The sequence below is a fragment of the Macaca nemestrina genome, chromosome 7, assembly GCF_043159975.1.
Source record: "Macaca nemestrina isolate mMacNem1 chromosome 7, mMacNem.hap1, whole genome shotgun sequence".
NCBI classification, from domain to species: Eukaryota; Metazoa; Chordata; class Mammalia; order Primates; family Cercopithecidae; genus Macaca; species Macaca nemestrina.
In genome coordinates, this window is record NC_092131.1 from 20230067 (window position 1) to 20252637 (window position 22571).

Here is a 22571-nt window from a genome sequence, read left to right on the forward strand (position 1 = left end):
AGTAAGTGAGTCATAATATGTTTATTTAAAGAATCTTCCTAGCTAGATACCATTCTCCCCATCCTCTCTCTTTCTCCCTACCTACCTCCTGCTTCTTCTGTATTAGCTTTAGGATTTTAAAAAATTCCTAACAAAGAACTTAATCCTGGCTAACTTAAGTGGAAGAATATTTATTGGAAGGTTTTTGAGGGCTCAAAATTAAGAAAACAGAAAAGGTGAGTTAGGAATGAGACAGGAATCAATCCTGATTCAAAGGCTCTGTTGCGGGAGCTACAGCATGAACACTCAAAGTGGTAAGATTCCTGCTGGGAAGTCATAGAACTATCACTCCTTTTCATGCTTGCATTACTTGGTCAACATAAACTGGTAGCAAATGCAGCAATGGGTTTAGTGAGGATGGATGACTGCCAACTTCTTTCCATTTTCTTACTAGACATTCAGTCCAACTATGCCCCAGTTTCCCTTGCAAATAGATGCAACCATGTAACAGAGTTCTGGCCAATGGAATAGGCAGAAGTAACATGGGCCCTGCCAGGTGGGTAATAGAAAACCCTCTCATGGACAGCTTACCATTCTCTTTCTCTAATCTGCCAGTGAAATGATGAAGACTCCGAGGATATAGAGTGTAGCTTTATCTAGTTGTCAATCTGTTACTTATGTTTTCTTAAATTTCCAATCCACTAGGAAGCCACATGTGCTGGGTAAGTCTGACCACAACCAAAATGGTCTATACTGTGTTGAGTGAGAAAAATCCACTCACCATGAACTTGAATATTGCAGCAATACCCAGTTTCTAAAGTTTCCTTGTGCTCTCCCTCAATTTCTGTACTTCCCTCATTGAGACCCTTCACAAGTGGCTCCTGGGCTAGTCCAAGCCATGGATTGGCACTGGCCTGTGAGTGAAAGTTTGCATGGCGCTAATCTGGAGAAGAAGTGGTGCCATGTTGGAAGGAACCTGGTCCTTGAGCCACCGCTTTGAGTGGAGCTGCCCAGGAAAACCAGCAAACTGGAGACACCTGAGTTGTCAGTTTCATAAACAACAACAAAAAATCTAGGTACAATGCTTACCCGCTCCCTGCCGGAAAGCAGTCTCTCTCCTGCATGGGCATTAACAGGAAGCAGGAAACACATTGGATAAAATAAGAGGAAAATCCCAAATCAGACCTTGAAAACAGAGGTAAAAATGACATACTATTTTTTCATAGCATGTTTTTTCCTAATTACCAGAATGATGCACATAGTCACCCTCACTTTTGGCAATGTCTCTAATGCCTCCAGAATGGATGGCTTAAGATGCAAAGTGGCCTTTGACTCTAGTGATGCCTCTGGGTCATACATTATAGTCAATTGCACATCTCTCTCTCTCTCTCTCTGTGTCTCTCTCTCTTTCTCTCTCTCTCTCTCTCTCTGTGTCTCTCTCTCTTTCTCTCTCTCTCTCTCTCTCTGTGTCTCTCTCTCTTTCTCTCTCTCTCTCTCTCTCTCACACACACACACACGCACACACAGAGACAGAGAGAGAGAGAGGTAGAAAACTATTTGAGGGTAGGAATAAAAAGGTGCTTTTGTCTTCTTTCCAGTGTGAAGTGCATGAGCATAGAGCTGAAGCTCCAGATGGTTTTACTGAATCACCTCATAAATATGAACATCCTCATTCTGGTAGCCATGTGGCTATATTATCTCAATTTTGCCATCCTTTTGGCCCCTACCTGCACAGCTGCAGGACCTCAAGGACCTCCTCCCCAGCTTCCCTCTTCCACCCACCCACCAACTGCCAAGTTTCCCAGGAGTTCCTTGTCACGCAGGTCTCTGGATGGCCTTGGATTGATCCTGTTCCCTCTTCAATCTTGCTTGTAGTTCTCAGGAATAACCGTAGAATGTGCTGAGAATGAAATAGCCTAAGATAGGCAGGAACTAACCAGAACAGCTCAGGGTCTGCTCCAATTCTCCCTAGAAATAGGATGTTCTTTGGTGCTTTAGCCCAGCCTGTCATGTTGTCCCTGGGACATATAACAAGGGCAGGCTACATTCTGAGGTCCTTCAGCTGCCGTGTAAGTGAAGTACATGCAGATGAGGAGATTCCATTCACCTCAAGCAGCTTTCCTGAGCCTTGAGGGACCAACTTGCAATGAGTTCTAGGCTTCTGTTGTCCTTTGTCTATTGTTCTCATCTGTAAATCATATATCCATTTCATGTAACTTGTTGTGCTTAAGTGGGGCCTGTCTCAGCAGACTGACACAAACTGGGAACCCGTGCACAGTGAACCTGCTTCACACTTCTCATGTATGCTCAGGAAATATTCACTTAGTCTTTTCATCCCTAATCTGCTTTTGAGGTTTACATGGGCATTGGAGCCAGCCATGTCTCTCAAATAATCCTACTCACTGGGATGCCAGCATATCGCCACTGTCCAGCAGGTATTGCATTTACCCTCTGGTCACCAGCCTGGGCATCAGGGAAGCTCCACTGGAAGATAATGGCCTTCTGTCCACCACTTTATTGTGACAAGCCCATAGGCATTGGAGACAAGCAGAATTACGTCCAAAACTCAAATCTGCCACTTTGTGATTTTGGATAAGTCACCATATGTCTGAACCTATATTTAACCAGCTATTAAAAAATGGGTTAATAGTAGCCCTGAGGTGATAGTATATGTTTCAGGATTAAATGAGAGAACATATGTAAAGCCCCAGGAAGGATAATTATCCATTTAGTAAGCACTCAATAAATATTAGCCACCAGAATTATTATCAGAACAACTATTGATGTCAACAGAGTTATTATAAACAGTTATTGATGTCATCAGAGATTACTATTTCCTTTTCTGTTCTATACTACTGAGTTCTCAGTCCTAGACCCAGGTTTCTCTTAATCCTATGATAGCAAGATTTTAAATAAGCACTTTAGTCTCTTTCTATAGTCACTGACTCTTTATGGTGGCATTTTTCCCACTTGCACTTGGGACTCTGTGTTTACTGAGGTATGGGCATAGGAGAGGAAACTTGTTACTCCTTTTTCTTTTGTATATTTATTTGCCTGACTACCTAAACTCTGGCATTTATTTTGATTTTTTTTTATGTAAAGGTACAAACCATGCTCCTGCTACTACTTAAGACACGTGCATGAAGAAAATATTTATTTTTTCTGAACATCTAAGCCAGCCAAACACACTTTCTGGTGATAAATTGTGCCCCAATGGCTTTTTCTGATGAAGAGGCTCATGGCTTATACTGGAAGGCTGTAGCTGCCCATATTGCAGTTATTACCATATAAATGCTTATCTCTGTCATGGATATGCATAATCATGAAATATGCTACCTTCCAAGTAGGAATGTGCAACAGATTGTTTTGCAGAACATTATAGCATCTTATAGTATTGCAATATTTATGGTGGAATTTTCCTTTTCAGTATAAGCAGGTATAATAATTTCCTCCTAATATGTCAGTATGAACTTTCTTAGACTTGACTGAAGGCCAGAAATAGATTATTTTGCTGGCACATGTGGACAACCTTAGCAATCCTCCCAGTATTGGTATAATTTATGTATTACACTAAATATTCTATCTATTCTGAGACATAAAATAGTTAGAATATTTTTGACTGAATTAACTAATCAACTGATCATGTTGTTTCATTACATTTCAAGTAATGAAATGATGATTTCATTACTTTTGAAATCTAGATTTTTGAAAGCTAAAGAGGCACTAACATGCATCTTGCTTTCAAATTCAATAACCTAAATGGCATCAGCCTGGAAATTGTGGATGGTGTGGTGTCTTATCTCTGATGTAGGCAAAATTATCATGGATCTTTATCATTTACTTTGTATCTTCAGGGCCTGGGACTTATTGATTAATCGTTTATTGAAAGGATTCACAGCTTAGTAAATATTTGTGAATTGCACTCTATTTATATTTTTGTGATCACCACCATGAGCCTGTGAGCTTGAATGTCCTTGCCAAGGACCACTGTGCCTTTTCCCCCATCTTGTACTCATCTGTTCTCATCTACTTGTTTGTAGCAAGCACACTCACAGTAGTACCTGTGCCATGGATATTTGCAATTAACAAGGAGCAGAAACCTTAAAATGAAAGGATAGCAATCTGACTGGTAAACTTTCAGGCAAGATGATGATTTTGGGCATCTGCTTCTTCTTAGAACCCCAGTATCACACTCGCTTGTGGTCACCAAGTCTCATCTGCCAATATTGCCCTGTTGTACTTACAAAACAGCTGGATTAAATTGTACAAATGCACTACTGTTTTTAAATAACTATTTTCAGTTACAAACAAAATTGGGTGTTTTAATATTTTGAATGCAAGGGCCAACCTGTGTACTTTCATGTACAACTTCTTTTACATATTTGACTCTTGATTGCTTCTTAATGTGGTATCTCATTTCCACCAGCAATATTAATCAATGTTAATATTTAGACCAGCATGCTGCGTAACCTAGTTCTCTGAAAGATGCTGCTAATAATTGAACCCAAACAAACAAACCATGTCACTTTATTTAATACTTATATTAATTTATTTCAAAATAGGTATATGTTTTTAAGTAAAATATACCAGATTTAGATTTTGCCAAGAGTAACATAGATTCCAAGAACAATGGCTTAAACAGAAATTTGTTTCTCTATTACATAAAAGAAGTCTATAGGTGGTATTCCAGCGCTGCTATAGTAGTGCTATGAAATCACCTATGATCTAGCTTACTGTTCCACCTAGCATGGAGATTCAATACTCATGGTCCCAGATGGCCACTGAATATCCAGCCCTCAGAATCTTATTTCATACTGCAGAATGAAGGGAAGAAGAAGGGTATCGTATTAGTCCATTTTCACACTGCTATAAAGAACTACCTGAGAATGGGTAATTTATAAAGAAAAGAGGTTTAACTGACTCACAGTTATGCAAGGCTGGAGAGGCCTCAGGAAATTTACAATCACAGCAGGAGGCAAAGGGGAAGCAAGGCACATCTTATATGGTGGCAGGAGAGAGAGCAGAGAAGTGCCACACTTTTAAATCATCACATCTCATGAGAACTAACTCACTATCATGAGAACAGCAAGAGGAAAGTCTGCCCACATGATCTAATCACCTCCCATCAGGTCCCTCCCCTGACAGAAGAGAATTACAACTCCACATGAGATTTGAGTGGAGACACAGAGGCAAACCATATCATTTAACCCCTGGTCCCTCCCAAATCTCACGGTCTTCCCACATTTCAAAACCTGATCATACCTTCCCAACAGTACCCCAAAGTCTTAACTCATTCCAGCATTAACCCCAAAGTCCAAGTCCAGAGTCGTATCTGAGACAAGGCAGCTCCCTACCACCTATGAGCCTGTAAAACTAAAAGCAAGTAAATTACTTTAAAGATAAAATGGAGCTACAGGCATTGGATAAATGCTTCCATTCCAAATGGGAGAAATTGGAAAAAACAAAGGGGATATAGGCCCCATGCAAGTCTGAAAGCCAGCAGGACAGTTGTTAAATCTTAAGACTCCAAAATACACGCCTGTAATCCCAGCACTTTGGGAGGCCGAGGCGGGCGGATCACAAGGTCAGGAGATCGAGACCACGGTGAAACCCCGTCTCTACTAAAAATACAAAAAATTAGCCGGGCGCGGTTGTGGGCGCCTGTAGTCCCAGCTACTCGGGAGGCTGAGGCAGGAGAATGGCGTGAACCCGGGAGGCGGAGCTTGCAGTGAGCCGAGATCGCGCCACTGCACTCCAGCCTGGGCGACAGAGCGAGACTCCGTCTCAAAAAAAAAAAAAAAAAGACTCCAAAATAATCTCTTCTGATTTCATGTCTCAAATCCAGGACATGCTGATGCAAGAGTTGGGCTCCCAAGGCCTTTGAAATCTCCACTCTTGTGGCTCTGCAGGGTTCAGCCCCTGTGGCTGCTTTCACAGGCTGGCATTGAATGACTGTGACTTTACAGGCACACAGTGCAATCTGTCAGTGGATCTATCATTTTGGGGTCTGGAGGACAGTGGCTCTCTTCTCACAGCTCCAATAGGCAGTGCCCCAGTGTGAACTCTGTGTGGCAGCTCCATCCCCACATTTCCCCTTTGCACTGACTTCATAGAGGTTCTCCATGAGGGCTCCGCTCATGCAACAGACTTCTGCCTGGACATCCAGGTGTTCCCATACATCCTCTGAAATCTAGGCAAAGGCTCCAAACTCTTGCCTCTGTGCACCCACAGGCTTAACACCATGTAGAAGCCACCAAGGCTTGGGGCTTGTACCCTTTGAAGCAATGGCCTGAATTGTACCTTGGCCCCTTTTAGCCAGAGCTAGAACTGGAGCTTCTGGGACACAGGGCACCATTTCAGGAGGCTGTACAGAGCAGAGGGGCCCTGGACCTGGCCCAGGAAACCAATTTTCCCTCCTAGGTCTCTGGGCCTGTTATGAGAGGGGCTGCTGCTAAGGTCTCTGACATGCCCTAGAGACATTTTTCCATTGTTATGGCTATTAACATTTGGCTCCTCTTATGCAAATTTATGCAGCCTTGAATTTCTCCCCAGAAAATGGCTTCTTTTCTACCACATGGTCAGACTGTAAATTTTCCAAACTTTTATGCTCTGCTACCCTTTTAAACATAAGTTCTAATTTTGGACCATCTCTCTGTGAACTTATATGACTGTAAACTTTTGGAAACAGCCGGGTCACATCTTGAATGCTTTGCTGCTTAGAAATTTCTTCTGCTAGATACCCTAAATCATCTCTCTCATGTTCACAGCTCCACAGATCTCTAGGGCGGGGCAAAATGTCACTAGTCTCTTTGCTAAAGCACAGCAAGAGTGACTTTTACTCCTATTCCCAGTAAGTTCCTCATCTCCATCTGAGACCACCTCAGCCTGGACTTCATTGTCCATATCACTATCAGCATTCTGGTCACAGCCATTCAACAGGTCTCTAAGAAGTTCAAAACATTCCCTCATCTTCCTCTCTTATTCTGAGGTCTCCAAACTGTCCCAACTTCTGCCCATTACCCAGTTCCAAATTTGTTTCCACATTTTCAGGTATAGCAGTTCCCCACTCTCCTGGTACCAATTTCATGTATTAGTTCATTTTCACATTGCTACAAATAACTACATGAGACTGGGTAATTTATAAAAAGAGAGGTTTAATTGATTTACAGTTCTTCATGGCTGGGGAAACCTCAAGAAACTTACAATCATGGTAGAAGGCAATGGGGAAACAAGGCATGTCTTACAGGGTGGCAGGAGAGAGAGAAGGGGGAAGTGCCGCATTTTAAACTATTGAATCTCATGAGAACTCACTCACTATCATAAGAATAGGATGGGGGAATCTCTCCGTGATCCAGTCACCTCCCACCAGGTCGCTCCTCAGACATATGGGGATTAAAATTCCACATGAGATTTAGATGGGGACACAGAGCCAAATCATATCAGGTATATACTGTCACTAAAAAGTGCTTCTAGAATATCTCAACATTATTTACACTTAAGTTTCACTGGTCAGAACTTAGTCACATAGCCACATTTTACTTCAGATAAGTCTGGTGAAAGCAGTTCAGTTTTTAGCTGTGCAGTAATGTTCTCAACTACAAATACAGATTGCACCACAAAAAGGGAATCACTATCAGATAATGTGTTCATTTTCTCTTGCTCTACAACATATCATCACCAATTTGGTGGCCTAAACCAATTATCCATTTATTATCTCATGGCTTCTATGAGTCAGAAGTCTGGGAATACTTGAGTTTGGTTTTCTGCCCAGTTTCTCCACAAGGCTGAAATCAAGGTGTCAACTGGGTTTCAAACTCATCTGAAGTCTCAACTAGGAAAGGACCTACTTCCAAGATCTTTCAGGTTGCTGGCAAAATGTATTTGCCTGGGGTTATAGGGTTCATAACATCTTGCTTCTTCAAGCTAGCAACAGAGAACGTGTCTCTGCTACTTCGAATCTTTAATTTCAGGGAAGGTGTGGACCTGCTTTTAAAGGGATCACCTAATTATATCAGGTCCATCCAGAATAATATCATTTTTTTATTGGCTCAAAATTGACTGATTGTGTACCTAATGGCTTCTTCAATGTCCCTTCACTCTTGCCGTATTGGTTAGAAGCAAGTCACAGGTTCCATCAACACTCAAGGGCATGGGATTATACATAGAGTGACTCATTGGGGACCACCCTGGGGTGTTTACGTTAGGGATATGATTGGCAATATTTGCCCCACACAGTATATGACAGTTCTTTTTAAGCTACGATCATGCATTGAACAATGATGTGTCAGATCCAAAAAAAAAAGAGTTGCCTGAGAAATTATCTGATGGATTTATGCAAGATAGTTAAGCTACTCAATGCTGCATAAGCAAAATTTAGCTGCTACTAGTTAAGCTGATGAATGCCATCTATTCAAGGTAGTTGTTTGTCTTATAATTTCAACATATGCTTTTGATATGGCTTGGCTGTGTCTCCACCCAAATTTCATCTTGAATTGTAGCTCCTGTAATTCCCACGTCATGGGAGGGACCCAGTGCGAGGTAATTGAATCATGGGGGCTGATTTTTTCTGTGCTGCTCTCATGATAATGAATAAGTCTCATGAGCTTTGATGGATTTATAAAGGGGAGTTCCCCTGCACATGCTCTTTTGCCTGCTGCCACATAAGACATGACTTTGCTCCTCCTTTGCTTTCTGCCATGATTGTGAGGGCTCTTTGGCCATCCAGAACTGAGTCGATTAAACCTCTTTTCTAATCCCAGCACTTTGGGAGGCCGAGGCAGACAGATCATGAGGTCAGGAGTTCAAGACCAGCCTGGACAACATGGTGAAACCTCGTCTCTACTAAAATACAAAAATTAGCCGGGTGAGGTGGTGCGTGCCTATTGTCCCAGCTACTCAGGAGGCTGAGGCAGGAGAATCACCTGAACCCAGGAGGTGCAGGTTGCAGTGAGTGAGCCAAGATTGCACCACTGCACTCCAGCCTGGCAGTAGAGTGAGACTCCATCTCAAAACAAAACAAAACATCTTCCCTTTATAAATTACCCAGTTTTGGGTGTGTCTTTATTAGCAGTGTGAGAAAAGAATAATACAGTTTGTATTATTTCACAAAATAATTTAATTTTTAATTTCACACTATCAGAAATTAAAAATTATTTTTGCTATTCACTGTAAATGCACGTTGTAGTTGATAAGCACCAGTTCGACATTGTATCAAAAATTGTAACTAAAAATTCTCAATGTCAAAAGAATTTGAGAAATGCTAACCTTGACAATACCAATGAGTTTTTTTTAATAGAGGTGAGAGTGGCTAGGAGTTTAACTCTTCCCATCAAATGCAGTCTCTTAATAGTGCTTTCACTTAAAAATGATTATTTAATAAGATTGCCAAGTCTGCAGCAATAAGACTGTCATCAAAAAGAAGCAGTGATATACTGGAGAAAATACTTAACACTTATGTATCCACAGGTCTCCTGGCTCGTGTCTATATCCAATAAGAAGAGTAATAAAGAAGAAGAAAAAAGTACCTGGTCTGTGAATAGATATTAAAAAGTTTGGATATTAACGTTCATGCATTTGCTTGATTTAGGGACTGTCTTGGAAGCCTTCCCATTTGCTTTGTAATTCTATTAGTCTTAGTTATCTGGCTCCTTAGTCCTTATATGAGAAAAGAAAGAAATGAACAAGCAGAGATTGAGACCCCAGGAGTGCCAAGAAGTGGCCTCCTTAGGGAAAGACTGAACAAACACAAAACAGAACTAGTTCAAAATTTTGTGTGTGGAATGGTGAGACCATTTATTTCAGGGACATATGACACCATGTGTGACTACATCATCTTCATAAACTGCACCATTCACAGGTAATCATAATCATAAGCTCCGCTTATAAAATGTATTGAATGCCTTTTACAAAGTTTCCAAAGATGAATGATTCTTATTTTTTCAATTTTTTTCTCACAACATTACAATGAATTGATGGCACTAAATGTGTGAGAAAGAAGCTGAAATGTAGTAAGTCCTCAGTGATGTTAGTTGTTATTATCTATAACTATTTGTCACCTATAATTAGTTACTATTTGTAACTATAACAAATGTTGTGATTGTCATTTGTCTTAGTCTGTTTTGTGTGGCTATCACAGAATACCATAGCCTGGGTCATTTGTAAAAGAACAGAAATTTATTTCTCACAGCTCTGGAGGCTGGAAAGTCCAAGATCAAGGCACTGGCATCTGGAGTCCTCACATGGCAGCAGGCAGGGGGGCAAAAAGGCAATGAATGCTGTTGTTTCACCTGATAGAAGAGCAGAAGAGAGTGAATCCACTCCCTCAAGACCTTTTATAATGCCATTAATCTATTCATAATGGCAGAGCCCTCATGACCTAAACACCTCTAGAAAGGCTCAATCTCCCAACACTGTCTCACTGGGGATGAAGTTGCCAACACATGAATGTTAAGGGACATATTCAGACCACAGCATCATTACTTCTTGGCTAGCCTCAACCCTGATAATTATCAATCTTAATGTCTCCCATTTCGTATCAGCATATCCTGATTCCCTTCCTACGACACAATTAACCCAGGAGTTTTCTAACAATTTGGGGTCCATATTGGCCCAACTAGGCTCTCATTCTTATTTTTGTAGATGAGAGTCAGGAAAACAGTATGAGGATTCCTCAAAAAATTTAAAATACAACTCCCTTGTGATTCAGCAATTACACATCTGAGTATATGTGCACAAAAAATAAAATGAACATTTTGAAGAGATACCTGCACCCTCATCTTCATTGCAGTATTATTCACAGTAGTGAAGATACAGAAACCAACTGTTCATTGACAGATGAGTGGACTAAAAAATGTGGTATATGTATGTGTGTGTGTAAAGAGAGAGATAGATATATATATACACATATATATATATATGAATATTATTCTCATAAGAAGAAGGAGATCTTACCATTTGTGACAACATGGATGAGCCTGCAGGACATTATACAAGTGAAATAAGCTAGACACAGAGAGAAAAATACAGTATGATATCACTTATATGTGGAATCTAAAAACATCAAACTTTAGAAGCAGAGAAGAGAGTGGTGTCTTCCAGGGACTGGAATGTGGGGAAAAATAGGGAGATACTGGAAGATAAATAAGTTCTGGGGATCTAAAGTACACCATGATGACTCTAGTTAATAATACTGCATTGTTTACTTGAAATTCTATAGCAAATTTTAAGTGTCCTCACCACACACACATACACACAGAGAGAGTATAACTATGAAGGGTGGTGGATATTAATTAATTTGACTGTGATAATCAAGATACAATGCATATGTAATCAAATCATCACATTGTTCACCTGTGATATGTACGATTTTATTTATCAATTAAACTTTTTTAAAAGAAATACATTAAATACATTAAAATGTCTTATAGGTGTCTGTACATAGTATAAAACCACTCCAACTTTAAGAGCCTTATGCAATCTGATCACTGAAGTTGCTTGGTGACTGAGCACTTACTTTTCTAGTTATGGCACAGTTCCATGCACCAACAAACAATTCAACAAATAAGTGTGCAAGGACAACAGGTTGCCATGGAAGCCAATATTACAATGCCCAAAGTCATCTAGCTCTATGACAGTGATGCATTAATGAGATGTTTCAGCAGTTAGTGTGCTCTGGAAAAGTGTGTACCTGCAAGGCTATGTATGTTCCCCTCTTAACACTTAACATAAGAATCTCATTTTGAGGTAGTTACTTTGTTCATCATCATGTGAGATAAAATATAGATGGATATTTTCATAATGCATCTTTTTTTTAAAAAAGCAGATATTGCAAATGCATCACTTTATTGTTCTTGTTATATATCCTGTGGGTGTAAGAATAATGGTTCCATTAGAGTTTTATGTATCTCCTGAACCAGGGAATGGTCAATTATTGGCAACAATCACATTCCCCACACCTCCCTAATGGCTAGTGGCCCACACTGTAAATTAAGTACAAGACATAGAGCAAGCAGAAAATGTGGACCCCTGCTTTGGCTAATTTAAAAGGTGTTTCATAACATTAACCCTGCATGGAGAAATTTCTGCCAATTGCCACAGTACCGTAGGAATATGTGGAGTATGGATGTCAGATTTGGGTGCTGCATTTTGAGACTGTCATTAACTATCTGGATGGTTACCAGGATAATGAAGGATGTGGAAACCACACTGAATGGTTGAGTGATTGGTTGGAGGAAATGGGATGATTTCGCTCAGGTAAAGGAAAATTTGGGGAAGGCATCACAGCTGCCTTAAAATATTTGAAAGTCTGTGTAGGAAAGCTGACAAATTCTGTTTTAAGGGGTCATAATTTGAACCATGGTTAGAAATTATGGGTTAGAAATCAGGCTCCATATAAGAAGGAGTTTTAAAATAATTAGAGCTATCCAACAAAGAAATGGTCTACTCTGCAAAGAAGTAAATGTGTACTCTTTAACATATCATTTCTTTGGAAATGTTCAAACAAACCCAGATGAATGTGATTGTGGATAGGTTTATTATATAGCAGGGGAGTTAGACTAGATGATATTTTGGGTTCCTTTTATCTTAGGATTTACCTGACTTTCCATCTTTCCCTCATGCCTCTGCTGTTTTGCTTTTGCAAATTATCCTCAAATAGAAAGAATCATCAGCAAAGAAACAGAGATAATGACAATAATATTTCATTCATTCCACAGCCATACCTGTGTGCTTCACATGTGTGAACCACCCCTATGTGGGAGAAATTCAGGGAGACTGTGGGTGCTTGTTTTAATAGGTTGGTTCTGCACCATTATCCTGTAATATCAATAAAAGAATAAATTAAGATGGTACTAAATGGTCTCTAGGAGTTGATCAGACCAAGGAGACTTTTGCTTCCTGTCATATACTACAGACTGACTGCTAGATGTGGCCTCTTGTCACCTGTTCTGTTTTTTGACCCTCACTTAGCTTCAGCTTAGTACACCTGGTCGATAGCATAGTCTACACAATCTTAAAAAAATTGCAGTTGCAAAGCATTTCAGAATGTATCCTTTTAGTTATGGTAGCCTAGTTTCAAACTTTTCGGAGTTTTAAGGTGAAATTTATTTCTTCTAGAAAAGTTGATTGCAGAGTGCTGGTGAGCTCCCATAATTGAAAGTGTCAGGGGTCACTTGTGAAAGGAGGTAGAGCCGGCAGCTTTGCTCTGACTACTGAATAGATTTGCTGTTTAGTAACTGCATCTTCACATTTGGTGAAATCTCCATCTCTGGCCTTCGGCCAAGTGCTCTGTGAGTACTCACTGAATGTGAGTTGGCAGAAATGATTTGTTCAGAGGCTATTTCCACGTAGCCCATTCAGATTCACTCACACTTAATTGGCTTGGCAATTTTTCTATTTAGGCTTAATACAGGCTTTCTCTAGGACGGCATGGCAATGAGGGGTTGCGATTGTATTATGTCAAACTGTGTGTTCCAGCTTTTGACTATTGGAAATTGCAAGAAATTCTGGGAACATAAAAAATGTGTTCTACAGAGGTTTCTTAAATTCATTTCAACTTTGAAAAGGCAATGTAAGTTACATAAAACATTTTTGAAGTTTCAGGAACTGCAAAATATTAGGAGAACTGCACAATATCTGCTTAGGTTGTGGGAAAAAGTGGATATTAATTGAGAAGTTAAGAAGACAAATATATTGGACAAAATAATGCTTTGATAAAAACTATAGCAGTGCCATACTTTCACTACTCCTTTTGAATTGAAGAACAAAAATAGAAGAAACAGGCTGATGTCTCCTGTGTCTGGTGATTCTGCTGGCAGAGGTAGTGAGGAAAAAGACTGAATTTGCTTTTAACCAACTACATATCCCAGGAATGTAGAGATATGGCATGGAGATAACATGCTGAAAGTGTTCTTAGTATTTGTCAAAAAGAAGGGAGTGTGGAAGAGGAAAAGCTCTCCAGCCCTGGGTTATTAGGACCTAGGTTGCACTTCTGACCCCAGTAGGGTGTTCTTTGTCGCTTAGACCTGCCAGACTCTCTTTGTGGGTTGACTACAGGCAGCTCATTGCTCTTGTTCTCCAAACCAAAGTCAGCCTATGTCAATCTCATTTCATTTTCAGCTTTGTGTGAAGCTATTCTCTTCAATATTTTTGACACACATTCTTAGATCAGATCCATATGCTTATTAATTCCAAGAGAAATCCAGTGGAAATCCGATCCAGGCAATTTATGACTCCTCAGACCCTGGAAAGATTATGAAAATCTTTTAATAGTAAAATACAATATGCAGTTATTCCAGAAATTTTTGCTCACTTATCTTCATAACCATAAATTATTTCATACCTAATTACAAACAGGCAGACTGAATAATTGTCTTCATTGAGGGATGTTTGACACTGAGAAAATATAGCCTTATTTTATAAACCTTTTAATGTTCAGACTATAAATATGTCACAGCTAAGGAGTACTGCATCTTTAAGTGTATTAAAGCCACTCTTGTGTAACCAAACATAATGGGATTTTTAAATGAATTATAACTGAAGTACTTAACAAACAACTTTTTAAACTTTCAACATGTGTAAAGCTATTTGAAACTGTCCATTTCATATTAAATGTCCAAAGTGTATTTTATTCTTAGCCATTTGGCAAAAAATTTTATTGGTGGAGGCTTTGTCAAGATATAGATTTAATAGAAATTAAATTATTTGATAGAAAATTTGATAGCTGTTCTCCCTTCATATGCATAAGCTATCACATCAATGAGGTGTCAGAGCTCTGTGTTTGGGAGTTTGGGAACAAAAGTAATGCATATGCATTTAATGTAATAAGAGGATTGTCCATCTGTATTCTGGTGCCTAAGAATGAAGTAATGAAGTTGTAAAAACACAAGCCCTTTCCTTCTCAATTCACACAACAAAATGTCTATCTGAACCTTGGAAAGCAAGAGTCTGCATCTTTATCTAGTCATTCATTCACTCATTGCCCTGTGTATCTTATTTCAGAATTCTTATGACAGATTGTAATAGCCAGTTTATATAAATCTTCAGTTGACATCAAGATTGGTTCTTAAACTCCAGAAGAGCAAGGACTCTGTTTTGATCACCACTGTATTCTGGAAAATAATAGTTAAGTGAACATGCTCTGAATGAATGAATGAACAAATACACATGTATTGAAGTGTTGCTTGTTGGAATTTGGAAATGTAAGGACAAGCAAAAAGCCCCTGCTATCAAGGACCCTACTCTTCAAAAGAGAGAATGATTCCATCAGCTTGTGAATCTGGAGAGCTTCAAAGAGAAATGTAGTGAATCCAAGCACCATCTGCTGTTTTGCTTTGGTGTTTAACAGGCAGTGACTTTGTGCAAGATGTACGGCCAGATCATCTGGACACAGTATTCTAGGCCTGACGGTTCTAAAGGTGTGTTGACCTGCTTTGGACCTAATTTAATCATGGTTAGAAGGACCCTATACTCCTAAATTTGTGAGAAACCACTGTGTTGTAAAGTCTTTTTGGTAGCAGAAAAAGGGTTGCCACCTTCATCTGAAAGAGATGTGTTGACCATGTCCATGAAAACCCATTGAGGTGACACAGTCTGTGCAGTGGCCTGAGGAATAATGTGACTGACCCTACTAGGGAATCACTTCACAGAATTTGAGCCCTGCTCTCAGAATAGAATGTTTTCTATTGAATTCATTGCAACACCAGTAGCCCAAGGTCCCAGGTGTATATATTCCAGACCTAGACGGGGGCCTTTGTTATAATCTCCATGGATTCTGGGTCAGGGAGGAACAAGTTATTGAGCTTGGGCAGTGCACAAATCTCAGCTGTGATTCCAGTGAGCTAAGAAAAATTCAAGCCTAAAATAAATTATTGAATCTTATATCCTTAAGCACAATTCTATTCCAACAATAAGAAATAACCTACTACATGAAGCAAAACCTTCTTTACCACTAGGAACTGATTACAACAATTTGAAAAGACAAAAAAAATCTTCCATTCTTTCTGCACCTTCTCTGATGATATATTCTAAATTCAGAGTATAAGTGTGGGGACCTAGTTAATATTTTTATTTGATAAATAACAAACATCTCAGGCAATGGGGGAAATTCTAACCAAAGGAAGAGCAAAGGATTTAAGTGGTCTTCCCTTGTTCCCCCACGGCTTGTTGTTAAAAAAAAAAAAAAAAAAAAGTCAGATCTTTCTCCTTGTCCAATGGTGTTTTCTTCTTATCAGAACATCAGGAAATATAAAACTGAGGTAGACTGGGGTTCATGCTTTTCACTTCATCTTTCTGATATCACTTCTGTGAATGCAGTTATTCTGGGAATAAAATTCATCCTTTGGCCTATATGATGGTGAGAGAGAACGCCCCCCCTCCAGCTATTTGAGATTGTGGGTTGTTATCATGGATTAAAGAAAGATTACAAAACAGAACAGCAAAACAAGCAGGGCAAGTGGTACTGGATGGGATGGTCATCTGCTGGGTTATTTCAAAGAAGGGCTCCATAGGGATATTTCACAATACAGGGGAGTTTTGCTTAAAAATATGTACTTTCTTTTTTCCTCCCATCAACTTTGCCCTCTTGTCTCATCAACTCATTTCCAATAAAGTTGATTGTCTGATGCTGCTATGCTTCAGAAAAGTGAGAGACCTCTGTGGACTTCTCTTTTTGCCTTATTTATGATAGCAAGAGCCAAAGCACACAGGGCCTGTTGAGTGTATCAATGAGAGAAGTCAAAGAGAGTTTGTTTTATGCCAGGAAGAATCTGAAAGTCTTTATTGATTTTACTTTTTAAATTTAAGAACTGAATATTTTCCTCTTTCTAAAACTCAGTGGATAAACAGTGATGTGAATAAAGTCCAATGGGTCAGCAAAGGAGGTCACACCTAAAGAATGTTTCACATCAGCTGTTATCATTTCTGTATGCGTGTGCGCACATACCACTCAGAGGATGGAGCACACAAGTCATAACAGCAGAGGCCCCATAATAATTCTGAAGCCTTGGGGAGGCCACAGAAAGCTCCTATTGGGTTGCATATTGGACTTGATCTCTGATAATTTAATGTCTGGTCTGGCAAGGTTAGGTGGAGATGACCTTGTGGAGCTGAACTCCTCGGATGGTCTCCATTGCTCTATCAGAGCCCTGGGACAAAAGTCCCTTTTTTATGTGTGTGGTGTGGAGGGCAAGTTACATGATCTTCTCTTTAAAATCCTTATCCCTATGAAATGGGAATCTCCTGCTTCTCTCTCTGGACCACAGAGCTGAACACTGAGTCAGCCAAGCAAGCTTCCTTGATGTTAGACAGGATAGTATAGGGTTCAGAGCATGGAGTCTAGATCCAGAGTGCTAGCTGCAAATACTGGCTTTGCCATTGACCAGCAGCCAGCTGGGAGTATGTTCTACTAACCTAGGAGCAGGGAAGGTTCTTCACTTAAAAGATAGGGGGATAATGGCAGGCTGTGCCTGAAACAAAGTAAGTGCTGCAGGACTTATTGTTATTATTGATAACTATTATTATTCACTCATTCATCCATTTTTGAATCCAATACATATTTGCTCAGTGCCCACTCTATACAAGACATTGTGTGCTAGGATCTAAGCTGCAGTGGTAAAAATCAGTAAACTTTTCCTTTCTTAGAGATTCCAGTTTGGCATGAGGAGACAACATGTAAAAAATGTAGATATATTACTAAGATAATTTCAGATTTAGTAAGTGCTAGTGACAAGTGTGATAAGAAGGAGATAAAGCAGGGTGGCTAGAGAATACATGGTAGGGACTTCTTTGGATCAAAGTACTCAAAGATGCCCCCTCCCAGGATCAGAAGCAATTTTACCACAACGAGAATGAACCATGGGCTTCAGGGACCTTCTTGTGCCCGGGCCCCTTCCAAGGCTGCAGATGTGTTTTTATGTGTAGTTGTGTGCTCTTTTTCATAAAAGATTCCAGAAGGTGTATAAGTTTCAGACCCCATAAAATGTGGAAGTGCCTCTGTTGACGCAGTAATAAGTGAGGAACCACTTGATGATAAGTGGGGGCAGCACGTCCCAGAGGAAGTACCTTCCAGGTAGCGGCAGCCAAGAGCTTCAAGCTGGAGGAATGTCAAGAGGCCAGTGTGGGGAGGGCCGAGTGAGCTTAGAGAGACAGGCAGGTAGGACCTTGCTAACTGAGTAAGCGAGCTCTTCAGGTTTGCTCTAGGTTGATGTTGTGGGCTGCATGTGTCTCCCCCCAAAAAGATATGTTGAAGTCCTAAGACTGAGAATCAGAATGTGATCATACTTGGAAATAGCATCTTTATTGATATAATAGAGTTATAATGACATCATTAGGGTGGGCCTAATAAAAAGGCCTGGTGTCCTTATGAAAAGGGGAGATTTGGGCACAGAGACAGACAACCATAGATAGAAGAGGAATGAAGACACAGACACAATGCCATATGAAGCTAGAGAATTAGAAAGATTCCTCTATGAGCTGACGAATGCCAAAAATTGCTAGCACACCACAGAAACTAGAGGAGGCAGAGAGGGATTGCCCTCTGGGTTTCAGAGGGGCTGTGGCCCTGCCAACACCTTTATTTCAGACTTCTAGCCTCCAGAATTGTAAGACAATAAATTTCAATCCTTTAAAACCACCCAGTTTGTGGTACTTTATGATAGTCCCTAGAAAACAAATACAGATGAAAAGACATTGGAGGATTTTAAGCCTATGAGTGACAGGGTTTACCTTTACATAAGATGACATCTGCTTTGTAAAGAGTACATTGAAAGGAAGTGGAAGAAAATAAGCCAGTCTAGGATTTGCAGGGATCCAGGTCTAAGGTGATGTTGGCAGGGACTGTGGTCATGGCTGTAGAAACAGAAAAAAGTAGATGGGCCTTGTTAAGGCAGGGGTGAAAAAAAAAAGAAAAAGAAAAATGTTGATGATTCCCAGATGAATTTTTGACAATTGACCTGATGAGATTTGCCAGTGAGTTGGTTATGGGGAGTAAGGATGACCAAATCCTTGAGATTTTCCATCCATCTTACCTAGTACGTGGTCTGTCTTCTAGCTGAGAAACATTCAAAGTGCCTCTGAAATCCTCACTCACCAATTTCATGGCACCATTTCACTTAATAATCTCTCTTGTTTATTAACTTTAATGGCATTGTATCATTTAGATCCCATGCTGCGAGGAAATCTATTATGCCAGATGGTTCCACAAATAATGATCGTCATACTTACATGAGTTGTACATGAGTGCACTATTTATTTTTGCTGATTACTGGTGCAGTTTTGAACCCATTAAAGCTCTAAAACTCTGCCAATAGACACCTAAATAAGGCCCTATAATCTTGAAGAAGAAGAATTTAGTATGTGGTTGTTGAGCTACTAAACTCTCCCCAGCTACACTACTGTTTCAGTCATTGAGAGTTTAACGGAGGAGAAAATCAGAATGTATTGATTTTCTCTTCTGCCCCTTGGAAGAGGCATTCCAAGTTGTTTTTATGATGTTTTGAAGCACACGTGACAGTGCCTTTTAAGGATTAGAGAAAATCCAAATCTGCTACATGAACGTAGAGCCAGCTTTCACTTGGGGTTTGGCTTGGAGCTAATGTAAAGCAGTGTGTCAGGAACACGAGGCAGAGGGAAATTGGGACAGACTTTCTCTCCTTAGAAGCACGTGTGTGTGTGTGTGTGTGTGTGTGTGTGTGTGTGTGTGTGTGTGTGTGTATGTTCATGTGCCAAACATTCTGACCACAGGTCAGATTCAAGCACTGAATTTTCCATGCTGATTTCAAGGATTGTACTTCAGCTCTGTGAAACTTTTGTACATTTGCTCACAGCTCCTTTTTACAATTTTGTATGTAAAAAATATCACTAGAAATAACCCCTTATAGTTTTAAATTCCCCTAAAGCTACTGCCAGACACCTCTTCCCTTGTCCCTTTCCTTTTTTCCACTACCTTTTTTTTTCTCTCTCTCTTCCTCTCTATTAATTTAGATCAGGAGATCATATATTTTTGGGGTCATGGATATGAAAGATTACAGAAACTTGCCCAAGCAAAAATGTTGTAATGATGAACATATGTCAAGGGGCCATAAAGCACATTTAGTAAGAGTTTGTGGGCACAGACACATGGTTGAAATAGAGCACTGGGTTGGGAGTGGCTGAATCTGGGATTTATTTTTGACTTTTACAACCTCTCTGACCCTCAGATTTTTTATCTATGAAAGATGTGGATAATGATCATTGTAGTGAAGGTCTGATAAAACAATATATGTGAAAGGACTTAGCAAACTCTTAAGTGCTAGATGCAGGTGAGGTATTGCTACTAGGAATGTCTAAAATAAAATACTATGCTGACTTGGATGAATTTCAGGATTTATTGTGGAGTAAAACTAAGCAAAACAAAAAGCAATATGTATGGTGTGATTTGCATTTATGTGAATTTTTATTTAAAAGAAAACCAGAAATAACATGTGCATTTGTGTCCAGTGTATAGAAAAATGATGGGAAGAGCCAGGCGCCATGGCTCACACCTGTAATCCTAGCACTTTGAGAGGCTGAGGTGGGTGGATCACCTGAGGTCAGGAGTTCCACACCAGCCTGGCCAACATGGCGAAACCTTGTCTCTACTGAAAATACAAAAACTAGCCGGGTGTGGTGGCGTGTGCCTATAATTCCAGCTACTTGGGGGGCTGAGGCAGGAGAATCACTTGAACCAAGGAGGAGGAGGTTACAATGAGCTGAGATTGAGCCACTGCACTCCAGCCTGGGCAACAGAGTGTGACTCTATCTCAAAAAGAAAAAAAAAGCAAGAAAGAAAAATGATGGGATGGATGTGGTGCACAGATCTGTGGTGATATCTCAGATGGGAGACACTAGTTAAATCTCTGCGGAAGGAACAAGCTGGAGCCAGCTAAGGCATATTGAACTCCCATATTGCATGACAGGGATGTTTTATGTCCTGTTGACCCTTGAACAGCATGGATTTAAACTACATGGTTTCACTTATATGTGGATTTTCTTCAGCTGCTGCTGCCCCTGAGACAGTAAGACCAACTCCTCCTCTTTCTCCTCTTCCTCATCCTACTTTATGTGAAGACAAGAATGAAGATCTTTGTGATGATCCACTTCCAACGAATGATTAGTAAATATATTTTCTCTTTCTGATGATATTCTTAATATTTTCTTTTCTCTAGCTTACTTCATTGTAAGACTCAGTTTATCATACATACGATACACAAATATGTGTTAATTGACTGCTTATGTTATCACTGAGGCGCCTGGTCAACAGTAGGCTTTTAGTAAAGTTTTTGGGGATTCAAAAGTTATAATTGGATTTTCAACTGTGCAGGGGTTTGGCATCCTTAACTCCCATGTTGTTCAAGCATCAGCTGTATTACTGAATAAAATACAGACAAAATAAAACCAAATAAAGCCTTTTAAGTTAAAAATGTAATCACTAAGAGACTGTGGTCAACAACGGAGGTCATGACAATAAAATTCTGCTTTTGTTATCTATCCAAGTTACAGTTTTTCATTTATCTCCTCAGTCAGCAACACATACTTCTTCAGTACTTTGTATAAGTTCTGCAGTCTACTAGGCACTAATCCTCACCAAAAAGTACAACGGAATGTTTTCTTTGTAGTTGGCATCTTTTACAATGTTTAAATTCTTGTGACATCCTGGACTGTAAGTGAAACAAATATTTCCAATAGGATGAAGATAAAACTATATTTAAAGATACAGAATTGCGGCATGCTCGGGTACCTACTCAATATTCATTTCACCTTGTTTGCTATAAAGAGGATCTTGACTGTGTTCAGACAGTAACACACCCAGAACCTCAGGTCATGATCATGAGATCCTCTTGTCTCTTTTCTTGTTTCCCTTGTAGCTAAGAGTATCCACGTGACCTGGACTGGTCAAGGTGGGTGCTAGAGAAATTTTTGCTTTCTTTCTACTCTTCCTTCTTCCTGCTGGAATGTAAATGTAAAGGGTGGAGCTACAGCAGCCATCTTGCTATCACAAAAGAAAGATCCAGAGAACAGCAGAAGAGTTGACCTTAATGTTGTTGAACCACTGAATCAACGCTGTAAACAAGCTATCTCCAAAATTCTTGGTATGTGAGAAAGTAAATTACTGTTTGTTTAAGTTGGGTTGTCTGTTAGTGCAGCTGAATGTCTTCTGATTGATACAGAAATGCATTTAAAAAATAGCATGCACACTTTTTAGTATGAGCTAAAAAAATGAGTAAGAACACAGCACATTGAACCCAATTTTGCATATGCAATCCCCAAAGAGCCCTGGTACACTTTCGTAGAATATTAATGTGAAACCTAAGTTTGGGGAATGTCTCTGTTAAGAAGTTGGGAAACAGAAAGATAAAGTGCCAGAGACCGAGCTATGGTGCTGAGACAAATTTTGGTTAGAAAAAAAAGAGCAAGAACATGCACAAAAATGTGTTGCAGAACCAGGCTGTGGGCAGGAACCAGAGGAGCTGTCTACTACGGTTGTATTTAATACGAGTGCTGAGGACAAAGCTCTAATTTTTTTAACTGGCCCAAATTCCTATCTAAGGGTTCTGGAGAGTCATGCCTTACAAACCATA

At 39.8% G+C, this 22571-nt stretch overlaps 1 long non-coding RNA gene across 1 annotated transcript; it reads left to right on the top strand.

Annotated features, from left to right (window-relative positions):
• The first annotated feature begins 371 nt into the window (after window positions 1-371).
• On the top strand, window positions 372-22130 carry LOC105467590 (uncharacterized). Its single transcript, XR_011625336.1, has 3 exons — window positions 372-535; window positions 20989-21106; window positions 21858-22130. It is a non-coding gene; the product is annotated as an uncharacterized lncRNA (long non-coding RNA).
• The last annotated feature ends 441 nt before the right edge of the window (window positions 22131-22571 follow it).